General features: G+C 41.0%; 1 protein-coding gene across 1 annotated transcript in view; it reads right to left on the bottom strand.

Moving 5' to 3' along the window:
* Positions 1 to 13,381, bottom strand: part of HSD17B7 (hydroxysteroid 17-beta dehydrogenase 7) — a 106,466-nt gene that overhangs the window by 784 nt on the left and 92,301 nt on the right. The window lies entirely within an intron of this gene.

Raw genomic sequence — 13,381 nt, forward strand, 5'->3', positions numbered from 1 at the left:
AGAATATCCTCTCTGAAATCTGGTTCAGAGTGCTCAGAATTCCTAGGTTGAAGAGTTCTACAGCTCACCCCTACTTTACCATTTCATCCCAAATATCACTAGAAAATAAGCAAGCCTGTTTTTAGTAACATGGAAATAACCATCTTGTTTATATTAGTCATCTCAGAGTTTTTCTGCAAGATATTGGAGACGGTAAAGGCTTTAGGGATTAACCAGTTCAGCCTCAAAGTGTGAAATGACTTCTTCAAAACATCGGACAATGAAAACACTTGTTTACAGTGATTTCCCACCATTGATGTGGGTTTAGAGTTGAAAGTTTGTTCACCCTGTGTAAACTAATGACCCTCCCTAGTGGCGAAGATGGGAGGTCCTAGCAAGTAACCTTGAGAGCAAAGAGATTAGTTATGAACCTAAATTTCCCAAAGGGTATTCCAAGAGACGTTGCTAAGTGCTATAGGAAAGAAAGATTCTGGGCTAAAACAAGTTTGGAGAAATCTGGGCTAAAAAATGAAAACAAATTACTATGGGAACTCTCTCAGTCTTTAATATGCTAAAGTTGTAGTGAATGTTTACAGGGAAATTATGTCATGCTGAATTTCCCTAAATGAGATGACCATGAAAACTTTGTCCATAAATCATCTTCGGTGACTATGATGATTCACTAAGCACACCTTCGGAACTCTCTCTTGGAATAGAAACTAGATTAAGATAAGTTTTTATCTCATATGGGTCAAATAATCAGAAAAGGTCTTACAAATTCCAGATGGTGATAGCAGGAACAGCATTTTTCTTAGAGGGCATTTTCCTTATAGGTTCCCCACGTGCACATAGATCCACACATTCACACACAAACAGGGCAACAGCCTCACAAGAATTCTTGGGGTAAAATGACGGAAATAGTAAGAAGGTGAGGAAATATTTGTGACTGTTGAGTCGCTTTATATATGTTATATGTGTTATCAGGAGGTAATCTTCGCTTCATATGACAGATGAGAAATGTGAAGTTTAGAGATCTGCATGCAGCTGGATCCTGCATAGACAAGTACAGAGTTGGGGATCAAGGCTATTTCTTGAGCAAGCTCCAAAGCCTGTGTTTTCCCCACTGCATTATACCACCTTGTTTTCTTCCATCCAAAAGTTCAATAACAAAACAATTGACAAACAAATCAATAACAAAAATTACTAATGCCAAGCACTGTGCTACGAGCTTCAGTACAGTTCCTGACCTCAAGGAGCTTGTGTCTAGCGGAATAAATACACCCAAAGAAAAAGTCAATTAAAATTGATCTTGCAGTCACAATTGTTGTCTATTCCCTAACATATATTCCACCCCAACAAATCAAACAAAACCATGAAGGCAATTCTATTCTGCCCACCAGTGACTCATTCAGGAAAGGGCATGTGACTCAATCCTTGCCAATTACACGTGAATGGAGGTAAACCGTGGGGTTCTGGGAAAAGTATTCCTATTCTCAAGAAATCAACACAGAGAAAATAGTTGCTTGCACCATTTATGCACTGTCATATCCGAATGTGATTCCCTGAACTGCTGCCATCATCTTGCTGCAGGAAGTGCAGCAAGAGGGAGTGGTGAGCAGGAGATAGAGCTGGAGTAGATAGCAATCAGATTTTCATCAAGGGCTTTGTATTTAGGGTGACTATACAATTTACCACCCAAACTGAAACACTTCTGAGAGTGAAAAGGGATGCTACTAATAAATAAGCTGGGACAAGAAGCATAAAATAAATGAATCTACTTACATACCATGCTAAGGAGTTTGGGCTTTTCTGGATCTGGCTACTTCATGAGTTTTAAAGAAAGAAAGGTTGCAGCCCATCCATATTCTAGATACATCTTTCTGGCCACAATGGAGAGAAGGAATTCATAGGGGCAGGACTAGAATCAGAGGATAAAACAGGAGGCATGATCCATGTGAGGGAGGTTGAGGGACGAAATAAGGGAGGGTAGTGAAGATAAAGAGGAGGGATAGATTTGAAAAATGTTAAAGAGGCAAATAATTAAGAGGACCTGGTGACTGATGAGGTTCTGAAGGGAGAAGGTAAGATGGGATTCTGAGAGGGACTCAGGTTCCCGGGTTGGACATCTGCCAGAAAGATGTTGCCATTTCCCAGGTCTGGGAACACATGAAAACCATAGTCTTCACCTCATCCTGGGAACATCTAGGCAACTGAAAATCTAAGACTGGGGGAAGCTAAGCTCACTTGAATCTGCTGAGCGGGCTTGTGCCTGAGATGCTGTCTTGATGGGAATCACAGAAAGTAAATTAGCAGTGGGGGAGATCGTTAGTTCTCCTCTCAATCTCTCTGGCAAAGATTAAGAATGAGAGAAAAAATTGAAGGCAGAGAATCAGTTAGTGGCTAGAGGCACAGAACAGGTAAAGGAGACAAAACCTCACCCTTGTCTGCAGGAGCTCCTCCATGCCTGGATTCTAAACAACAGCCATGCTGTAGCTCTAGTCAAATCATTCCCTTCCTTCCAATAATCGATCTCTCTCTCCCTCATTTTATCACCTTACTATTTTATCAGTTTTAATATAATTAGGGGGCCTGACTTTTATTAAGCATTCCAATACACGGCTAAGATAGTATTTGAGATATGGTGGCTGCCAGCCAGGAAATAAAACATCCACTGTCCTATTGTTTGAGAATTCATTCATTCATTCATTCATTCATCCAACAAATATCTTAAATGAGCACAATTTTAAGTGATAGATGCTATCCTTTTATTCCAGAGGACAAAAAGCAAGACATGATCAGTGCATGGACAGCCAACTTCATGGCTATTTATTCATGCCTGTGAATCTAATCTAATAAAGACATCAGATAGTCTAGTCTGTCAGGAAAACACACTACTCTCTCTCCCCTCCCAACTTCCCCTTGATGACTTCATCATATACCTTTACAAGAGCCAAAAGAGCAAAAAATGAGGAAGCTAAAAATGATACATTGTCCCCCAGATAGGAGAAATGCTGTTAACATGTTAGCATATTTCTTTCCAATCTTTTTCCTAAGCATCATCAAAAAGGAGGAACATTTCAACAACCATAATTATAAGAGAAATCTTCATCTTTTGGTTTCTGTTAAGGAATGGAGAACAGTTCCCAAAGCATATTCATAGAGCACTCTTACCACAAGATACTCTCAAAAAGGAGGTCCGTGTTTAAATATATCTGGGATACACTACAGCCTGTATCCCCATCCTAGGTTTGGGTGAGGGGTAGTGGTAACATGGTATTAGTGTAACCAAGCAGGACCCTATGGGCCTTCCCGGGACAGACCCCACCTCCACCCCATGTCCTCTGTCTGCCTTTTGTCTGTAAAAAAATTTTAGCCTCCTAGGCCTTCCCTGTGTTCCAAAGAATAAATTCAATCAGAGAAGTGAGAAAATGCAGAAACAAAGGAAAACAGTCAAGCAAGACAAAATAATAATAGTTTAACCACTAAACAAAGTCAAGGGCCTTTAGTTCCTCCTCAAGGGCTGCAGATTATATTCTGAGCCATATTCTTTGAGCTGTTTTGCAGATACTGAAACACCCACCAGGTGGAAGAAATTAACTGTATGATGATCCCAGACAGGTTGAAAAAAGAAGGTTGATGATGTTGACTTCCAATTACCTCACCACCAAGCAATCAGAAGAATATCCAAGAGCTGATCACATGCCCTGCAAACCTCCCCCTCACCCTGTCTTTAAAAACCTTTCCCTGGGGCTTCCCTGGTGGTGCAGTGGTTGGGAGTCCGCCTGCTGATGCAGGGGTCACGGGTTCGTGCCCCGGTCCGGGAGGATCCCACATGCCGCGGAGCGGCTGGGCTCGTGAGCCATGGCCGCTGGGCCTGTGTGTCCGGAGCCTGTGCTCCGAAATGGGAGAGACCACAGGAGTAAGAGGCCCGCGTACCGCAAAAAAAAAAAAAAAAAAAAAAAAAAACCTTTCCCTGAAAGCCTTCAAGGGGTTCAAGTCTTTTAAGCACTAGCCACCTGGACTCATTGCTTGGTTTCCTTCAATAAATGCTGAACTTTCCTTCACCATAACCCCGTGTTGGTAGATTGGCTTTAGTGCACACAGGTGAGCAGACCCAAGTTTGGTTCAGTAACACTAGCATAGCAAAGATTTTGAGAAGTTCCACAGAAAAGAAACATATTCTCATGAAATCTTCTCTTTTTTCTTACTGTCTTCGTTCCTTCCCTTCTTCTTTTCTCTCTCTCTCTCCTTTCCTCTCCTCCTTCCTTCTTTTCTTGCTTACTTGCTTGGATTACCAACTAACACCTTGCAGCAGATTTACATTCCTGCGGAATACACTTGGGAAATACTTTCTCAGTTGATGTTCCCAGGTTTCCAAATTTATATGCTTCCCAGGTCCAAGCAGCCAAGGTGAGGGAAGCAAGCCTACCTCAAGCAAGACGGTAAGTGGTAGGATGCTTGCCTTGTACCTAGTGGTACTTGCTGAGGTATATTCCCTCAGAAAATACTGTGTAAGCTGAATAAGGTTACCGAGTAAAACCCTACCAGGCTGTACCTACTGGAATTGGTAGGAAAAAGTCAAAGTGAAGAACTAATAAGGTTTGAAAACTCTTTAAACTTTCAATTTACATAGAGATCTGCTATCTTCATTTTCCAAACCTAAAATTTCTCTTCTATGATCCAAAGTGAATGCATTTTTATAATTAAGACATATTTCTTACCCACCAACAGTATGATGGGTACCAGCAGCCTCCAGACTGAAGAAGGCAGAACTCCAAATATCAGGTTGGTCATCACTGCACCTGGGCATTCAACACTGGAACGTGAGCCTTAAGGATGCAGACAGAGGTGCTGTGAGGACATTAAGTCATCAGATTTGTCCCAAGTTGTTATCATCTGCAAGATACCATCCTAAGCAAATGTTCTTTTAATTTTCCTTCAAACTGGATATCTGTTTAGTTTAACAACCATATATATGTGTCCACTATATGAAAGGAGCCTGGAATATAAAAGAAAACTTCCACTTTCCAGAAACTTCTAGTATAAAAACATTGACAGCTATCCTGTGCCTTTACCCAAGAAATGGCTGGGGGTGGGGCAGTGGTCCCAGAGGTGTAATATCCATCACCTCTAGCTTGAGGTAGGAGTTTTCCACACCAGGGAAGCCTCAAAATGAGATGCTTAGCCTGGGTCCCATCCCACTGGTAAATTCTGCCCCTGTAAAGAACATCTCAGTCTGCACAGAATTTGTGTTGGCTTTTAGCTATTTTATTCCGTATAAAGGTACAGCTTGACCTTTAGTGATTTATTACCCACAGCAGAATTGCTTCACTGTTTTATCTAGTTTAATTTTGGGTGATTCAGTTTAATTATTGAGCATTTATTTTTAAAATATATTTATTATTTGTAATCTTAATTTATTTTTAATCTTAATTTTAATTTATTTTAATAATAATTTTAATAATTATATGTTATATAACTGTATGTTACATAATGTTATATAATTATTATAGTAATGATGTTCTATAGTTCTAATTATCATATATAATAATATAATAATTATTTTAAATAACAAATTATTTTAATCTTAATTTTTAATCTTATTTTTATTCATTTAAGTGAGGAATAGAAAATGCCAATGTGAGTGAAATAGTCCATGTTTGGCCTATGCCCCAAATAAAAGACACCTATGCCTTCCTTACCCCAGTCAGCAGTATAGAAATCTGTTAGCCCTTAATGCAGATCCCCTGTTGAGTTCCATACATGGTTAAATAAGAAGCTCATAATAGCCTCCAGGGAAGGTCAGGTGAATCGTCTTAGACTCAACATCATGGCCTTTGGCAACTCATTATTTATTTTTAATTTATTTTAATAAACACTAATACAGCAGTAGCTACTATATCCCAGATACTGTTCTAAGCATTTTATAAATATTGACCCAGAACTTTCCCCACAAAGAGTAATGAGTCCTATCTCAAGGAGAGCTGAGAGAGTTGAGAGCTCTGTGTTTCTATCTTATTTTTAGAACTAACACTCTGTCCTTAGTTGAGGAAATCTTTGAACTAAAATTCAGAGTCTCCAGCACATAAATTAATATTAGACAAAAAATAAGTAGACAGGAAGTCACAGCCTAGTAAGCCCCGCATTTAAATCCCACCATGGGCTTAATTCAAGGAAAAAGGCAGGTGAACCTGAGACTTTCTATAAGAGGTGTGTTGAACTATTAAAATCTGTTACCCTGCTTCTATGAAACCAGACAACTACCAATAGCATAATTCTTTGAAAGGAATTATAACATTGTATGTCAACTAGAATTCAATTTTTTTTTTTTTTTTTTTTTTTTTGCGGTACGCGGGCCTCTCACTGTTGTGGCCTCTCCCGTTGCGGAGCACAGGCTCACGGACGCGCAGGCTCAGCGACCATGGCTCACGAGCCCAGCCGCTCCGCGGCACGCGGGATCTTCCCGGACCGGGGCGCGAACCCGTGTCCCCTGCATCGGCAGGCGGACTCTCAACCACTGCGCCACCAGGGAAGCCCTAATTCAATTTTTTTTAAAGGAATTTTCTAGTTTAGTTCTTTCCCAGGTCCTTCCTCATCAAGGAAGCCAACAGGTACTTCCCTGCTGGTCCAGTGGTTAAGACTCCATGCTTCCAATGCAGGGGGCAGGGGTTTGATCCCTGGTCAGGGAACTAAGATCCCCCCATGCCGTGTGACCAAAAAAAAAAAAAAAAAAGAAAGAAAGAAAGAAAGCTAACAGACTCTTCAGAAAGGAATATTCTATCATTAACTTATTGCCCCTTTGTAGAACACTGAGTCTCAAACGTCCCTTGGCAACTGTGGCTTAAGTGAACGTCCAAATACCCTCCAGAACAGAGAATGAATAACATTTTCTGACCTCAACCAGCGCAAGCCTAGTTTGTACAGGCTAAGCAAGAGTGACTGAAATCAAAAAAATTGACCAGAGAAAGAGAGGGAAACAAATGAAAATGACACCACTACCGCCCAACCTCGCTTCAAGCTACAGAGTCTATTATACGTGCATGTAGGAGAACTAAACCTTAAAGACTGTGAACAGCAGTGCTAGATAATTACACAAAATGGAGATAGATCTGAAAGGAAGATCGGCATAAAAAAAATAAAGCATTAATAGGCAAATTTTAAGGTGACAATAACTGGCGATGGTGATATTATTACAGCATATACATTGAAGGAATATGCTTAGGAAAGTACAAGGAGGATGAAATATATTGAAGAGGAGGCACAGAAGCCAACAGACTGGTCCAGGACTGGTTAGGTGTTGGAAAGACCCAGCTCAGAGACACGAAGGTGGAAAGATTAGTTGGAACAGGTAGTAGCTTGTGGCAGACCCAGGACTCACTGCTTTTATTTCTTACTAGAAGGGACCCCACGAGATAAAATCTAGAGAAGCATGTTAAGAAAACAAATATCTGGCCCTGAAAGCAAACAGAAAATAAGGCACTAAGATCCTACAAATAGCGTTAGTTCTACATGTGGTGAAGGAAAGGGACAAAAATCAGGAAACAGGCTAAAATTTTAAAAGCTCAGCAGAGCCGCCTAGGAACAGTAAAACCTCAAAGTAAATATAACACTATTAGCGTAAATTATTCAAAGCTTCCAACCTGCAAACAATGAGAAAGGGTAGTTTGAGGAATGCTTGGCAGAACAGGAGTTGGTTTTCACTGTGTCCCCTGAAGCCAGAATCCGGAAACACTAAGAGCAGCTTCAGTTCAGGTATATGTTAGGGATGATTTTCTAGCTGAGATAAATCTATGACAAGGGGGAGACTCTCCCTAGGATGAAGTTTACATAGGCCTAACGAAATTCCAGAGCAAGAGACAGTGGCAAAGGCCACAGTGGCATCAGGCTAAAAATGTCTTGAACCCTTTTGGGATGGAGAAACCCAAAGGAAGAGCAAGAGATCAGATCTTGGAGAAGGCCAGACAATTAGCTGTGTGCTTGGGACACACCTACCACAAATATGTCACTAGACAGAGCCCAGTGTAACCGTGCAGCTGAGGACACAGTACTTAAGGGCAAAAAGAAGTGAAAAGGTCTTAAATGGGCACAGAAGGAAAAGAGGGAATTTCAAGCAAAGGCCAGGTGACTGGCCACTATTGTAAACTTTTTAATTTGCAAGATTAAATGCTTCAAATGCTCCTCTCTGACAAAATATGCTTAGGTGCATTTTCTTCCATATATGGTGAAATGTCTTCCATAGGTTAAACTCCAGATAGCTGACAGAAAGCCCAGCATCCGGTGAAGCTGAAAACTACAAGATTTTCTCTACTCTCATTTTTTCACTGTCTACTCTCTTCTCCCCATTTATCACCAAGTCCTCTGCTACAATCTTTGGTGGGAAAAGCAATGTGGGTCCTGATGTTTGTTTAGGGTGGTTGTGACAGGCTCAGGATTTGTTTGTAGTTTCTGAAGTGTTTCAATAGGGTGGAAATGATCAGCTGTGTTAACTGCTACTGATGGATCATTGCAAGTAGCAATGAAGGTCATTGTTGTCCATGATAAGAACTGTTTTGGTACAGGGGTGAAAGTGAAAGTCTGATTGAAGTGTATTTAAGAGAGGAAGAGAGGTGAGGCATGGGATACAGAGACTAAAGACAGGTCTGAGTTTTGCTACAAAGAAGAGCAAATAAATGGAATAGTAAGTTGCTTAGGGAAATGGGATAACAAAGAGCTTTTTGTTTGACTGATTTTTTTGTAAAGAAGGAAGACACTGACACATTCATTCATTCCAGGAATTACTAATTTCCTATTCCATCCCGAAAAACAATCCAATTTTTGTAGTGTCCTCGAGACTTTGAACCCCATGAAAACATCCATGTCTAGCAGCATTTCTCATAGTAGAAATTGTCCTTTCATATTATGGCAATACCTATTCCTACTTATTCACCCTATTCAACATCCCCACACTTTTATCACCATTATTTCATAAATCAAGGACAAAACTAGGCCCAAAAATGAAGACTTTAACTCCAATGAATACATCTAGAATAAAAAAGTTATCTTGAAAAGAGGTCAGAAAAGAATGCTTCATATTCGGAGAGGATTAAACATGATTCCAGCATTTAGATATGCAGTCTGATCTCCTAAAACTGTAAGTGAAACATAAACATGGTATTGTTAGCTACAGCTAGAAAGTCATCCAAGATTATGACAACAACAAAAAAAAGAAACAGCATTCTTCATTTCAAAAGAAGATAGCCAAAGGAATTGAAATACAATATCATCAGGTTGTAATAGGGAAGAAACTTTGTATTCTATTACAAGTTAATCACTAAAAGGATGTTGCCTATAAGCTTAAATTATACATAATGGCCCATCTCTGCGAACCCTGCCTCCCAGGTAATGAGCATTAAGCTAAAATACTTTTGTTTATCTTGCAGGAAACCTCCTGGGAGGCCCACCTGTGATTGGCTGCAGGATGGACAAAATTAACACATCCCCCTCCTGGCCAGAACCAGGACTTTAGCCCCTCCCCTGTTAGTAGGAAAGAAGCCTGACTTCTCACTCAGGGAAGATGGTTCTTTGAGACGCAAACACTTTCTCAGTCGGCTGGCTTTCCAAATAAAGTCTCCATTTTTTGCCCCAGCAACTCGTCTCTCAGTTTATTGGCCTGTTGTGCAGAGAGCAGCATGAGCCTGGACTCTGTAACAAATTGAGGTGAAGCCAGCCAGGAACCTTGCTGCCCATGGCTGGCCAGCCCTGGTCAGCGAGTTTTGGGGTAAGGCCCTAGCAGCTGCCGGGACCACTTGTCTTGAGGATCTTCCTCTCAAAGTTCCCCCGAAGCAGCACCGGCTGCCCCAGCACTTGGCAGTGGGAGAAAGGAATCGATGTTTGGGAGCCGACGGACTCCACACAGCAGGGTAAGTCGCTCTGGCGTGGACAGCCAGAAACTTTACTCCTCTCTGAGGCTTTTTTCTCCAGAATAAGCCAATTTGTTTTGTATTTGAGTGACATACCCTGTTGGAGAGAGGAAAATACTTTGACCCTATTTGTGAACCAGTTTGTTTGTTACATTGGTTGCTAGCATTTGTGTGCACCATTTGTGTTTTGTCTTTGTATTTCTTTTTTTTTAAAAATGGGGAATGTTTCAACTATCCCTAAAGAAATTCTTCTGAGGCGCATTTGGGATCAGTGGTCTGACTACAGCTAGGAACCCGTGACTAAGAGGAAGGTGAACCACGTGTTGGCCACAGTACATGTTTGGATCTCCACAAAGGGTTTAGGCAGGGTTATCTTGGGACCCCGTGTACCACGTACTGCCACTGCTGCTGTGCTAATTACGTTGTTTGTAGTCTCCTGTGTTGTTGGTATATGTAAAACCCCAAGACCAAACTTGAGGGTTTATTTAGGATTTTCCGGGGTATTTTGTTTGTTTGTTTCATTTTGTTTTGGTACCATTTCTCCAGTTACAGCCAAATCAGTTTTGTGATTTTTAAAACCTTTACTGATGTCAGATGGAGGAAATGAACAGAAAAAAAAACTCTGTTCTTGTCTGAGAGTGGGACATTCCCAGGGAGAAGAGAAAAGTCCCATTTGGTTCCTAAAATCACCAAAAACCCCAGCCCAGAATTCAGCACAGCTGGTTGATGTCAAGACAAAATGGTTAGAGAGGATCAGTTGCTACCTGTGGTTTTACAATAAAGCACTGAGGAATGGTGGCCTTTGAATGGCTCTAAACAATCCTGCAATTAGAGCTATTCTGTGAAAAAGCGGGGAAGAATGATAAAATCCACCATGTGCAAGCATTTGTGCTGTTACATCAGGGAACAAGAGTGAGGATATGTTGCTTCAAACCTTAACTCCTAAGGCTGAGCTAGCTGTCACAGCTGCTTCGACTGTTACGCCAACATATCCAGCCTCTTCCACCACCTCCCGTTTCCTGTTCAGCCCCAATTCCCAACACTGGGGCTCAGGAAGTGGTCAGACTGACTCCCTTCCTTATAAGGTCAATTAGAAAATTCTGTTAGTTCCTGGAGCAGAGGGACCTGGTCTGGTATCATCATCTAAGACCCAACAGGGCACCCACTCCTGGGGCAGGGCAGTTTCCCTTATGCCATTATCCCGTAGGAGGCCTAAATGCAAACTGACAGCCAGCTGGGATTCTATAGATGCATAGTTCTTTCTCCACCTCAGACATTTAATTGGGAAGATCACAACACTCCTTATAGCGAGGCTCCTCTCTGAATTGTTCACTTCTATTTTTGCTACCCACCACACTTTATGGGCAGACATACACATTCTTAGTAATATGATGCTTACAAGAGACGAAAGGAGAATGGTCATTGATAAGGCCAGGAGAGAAGTGTACCAGCTCCACCTAACAGACCCAAATGGTACACCTGAAGCTTGGCAGTACCGACAGCTGAACCAAATTGGGATCCCAATGAGGGAGAAATGCCCTTATTAGAGCACTACCGTAAGTGCATCTTAGCAGGGCTTTCAAAAGGGGAAACCAAGTAAAAGAATTTGGACAAAATTCAAATTCAGCAAAAACCAAATGAAGACCCCTCTGGATTTTTGGAAAGGACTTGTCAGGCCTACACACATTATACTGATGCAGATCGCAAAGCCCCTGAAAATACTAGAAAGACAAATCTGAACTTTTTTGGGCAAAGCACCTCAGATATCAGGAGAAAGTTGAAAAAAATTAGATGGTGCGTTTGGAACAAATTCTTCTCAATTGGTAGACGTTGCTTTTAAAGTATTCAACAACAGGAACAATGACAGAAGAAAGACAATGCAAAACGAAATGCCGTTTTTCTGGCAGTGGCATTAGATTCCCAGAAGGTAGGTAACACGAAGAGGTAAGCCACCATTGGGGAAGGAATGATGCACTTACTGCAAGGGGGAAGGGCATTGGAAAAAATAATACCCTAGGCTTAATAGAAAAGAAAGCAATAAAAGAAAGACAGGAGGCTCTCAGATGGTAGAAAGAGAGGAACACTGATGATAAATGAAGAGGCCCGCAGACTTCCTTGGGCTTAGGGCACCCAATTCCAATTTCCCCACAGGAGCCCCAGGGAAAATTGACAGTGGGAAATGAGCTGGTTGACTAATAGTTATGGGTGCAGCATACCATAAACACCAAGGTGGCACAGAAAACATCGCAATCCATGCAGGTCACGGGAGTCTCTGGAGAAGTACAAAATCGTTTGTTCTTAAACAGGACCAAATAGTGGGGTTTCACTCTTTTCTGAATTTTTAATTGAGATATAATTCACATACCGTAACTTTTCCCTTTTAAAAGGGTACAAATCAAGGATTTTTAGTGTATTCACAAAATTCACTATTTAAATTTAGCATATTTTTTCCCCCGACAAAGAAACCCTATACCCATTAGAAGTCATTTCCTATTCCTCCATTCCAACAAGCCCTGGAAACCAGTATTGTACTTTCTGTTTCAGTGGATTTACGGGATTTGAGCATTCCATGTAAATGGTATCATAAATGTGGCCTTTTGTATCTGGTTAATTTCACTTAGCATGTTGTCAAGGTTCATCCATGTTGCAGCAAGAATCACAATTTCATTCCTTTTTTTTTTTTTTTAAAGTCTGGACCTACCGACGAGGCAAGAAACTTGTTTTTTTTTTGCGGTACGCGGGCCTCTCACTGTTGTAACCGCACCCGTTGTGGACAACAGGCTCCGGATGCGCAGGCTCAGTGGCCATGGCTCTCGGGCCCAGCCACTCCGCAGCACGAACCCATGTCCCCTGCATCAGCAGGTGGACTCTCAACCACTGCGACACCAGGGAAGCCCTCCTTTTTTTATTAACGTATAGTTGACTCACAATGCTGTGTTAGATCTGGTATACAGCAAAGAGTTTCAGTTATATATATTTTCCATTATAATTTATTAGAAGATATTGAATATGCCTCCCTGTGCTGTATAGCATATCCTTGTTTTTTATCTATTTTATATATAGTAGTATGTATCTGTTCAGCTCAAACTCATTTGTTCCTTCCCAACCGTTTCCCTTTTGGCAACCGTAAGTTTGATTTCTATGTCTCGGAGTCCTCCTGTTTTATAAATAAGTTCATTTATATCATATTTGAGGTTTCATGTGTGAATGATATCATATGATATTTGTTTTTCTGTATCTGACTTACTTCACTTAGTATGATAATCTCTAGGTCCATCCTTGTTGCTGCAAATAGCAGTATTTCATTCTTTTTTATGCGTGAGTAATATTGCGTATATATACCACATCTTCTTTATCCATTCATCTGTTGATGGACGTTTAGGTTGCTTCCATGTCTTGGGTGTTGTAAACAGTGCTGCTATGAGCATGGGTTGTATGTATCTTTTTCAATTCAATTTGTCATCTTTTCTGATTTATTCCCAGGAGTGGGATTGGTGGATCAC

Source organism: Orcinus orca, chromosome 1 (assembly GCF_937001465.1).
Source record: "Orcinus orca chromosome 1, mOrcOrc1.1, whole genome shotgun sequence".
NCBI lineage: Eukaryota > Metazoa > Chordata > Mammalia > Artiodactyla > Delphinidae > Orcinus > Orcinus orca.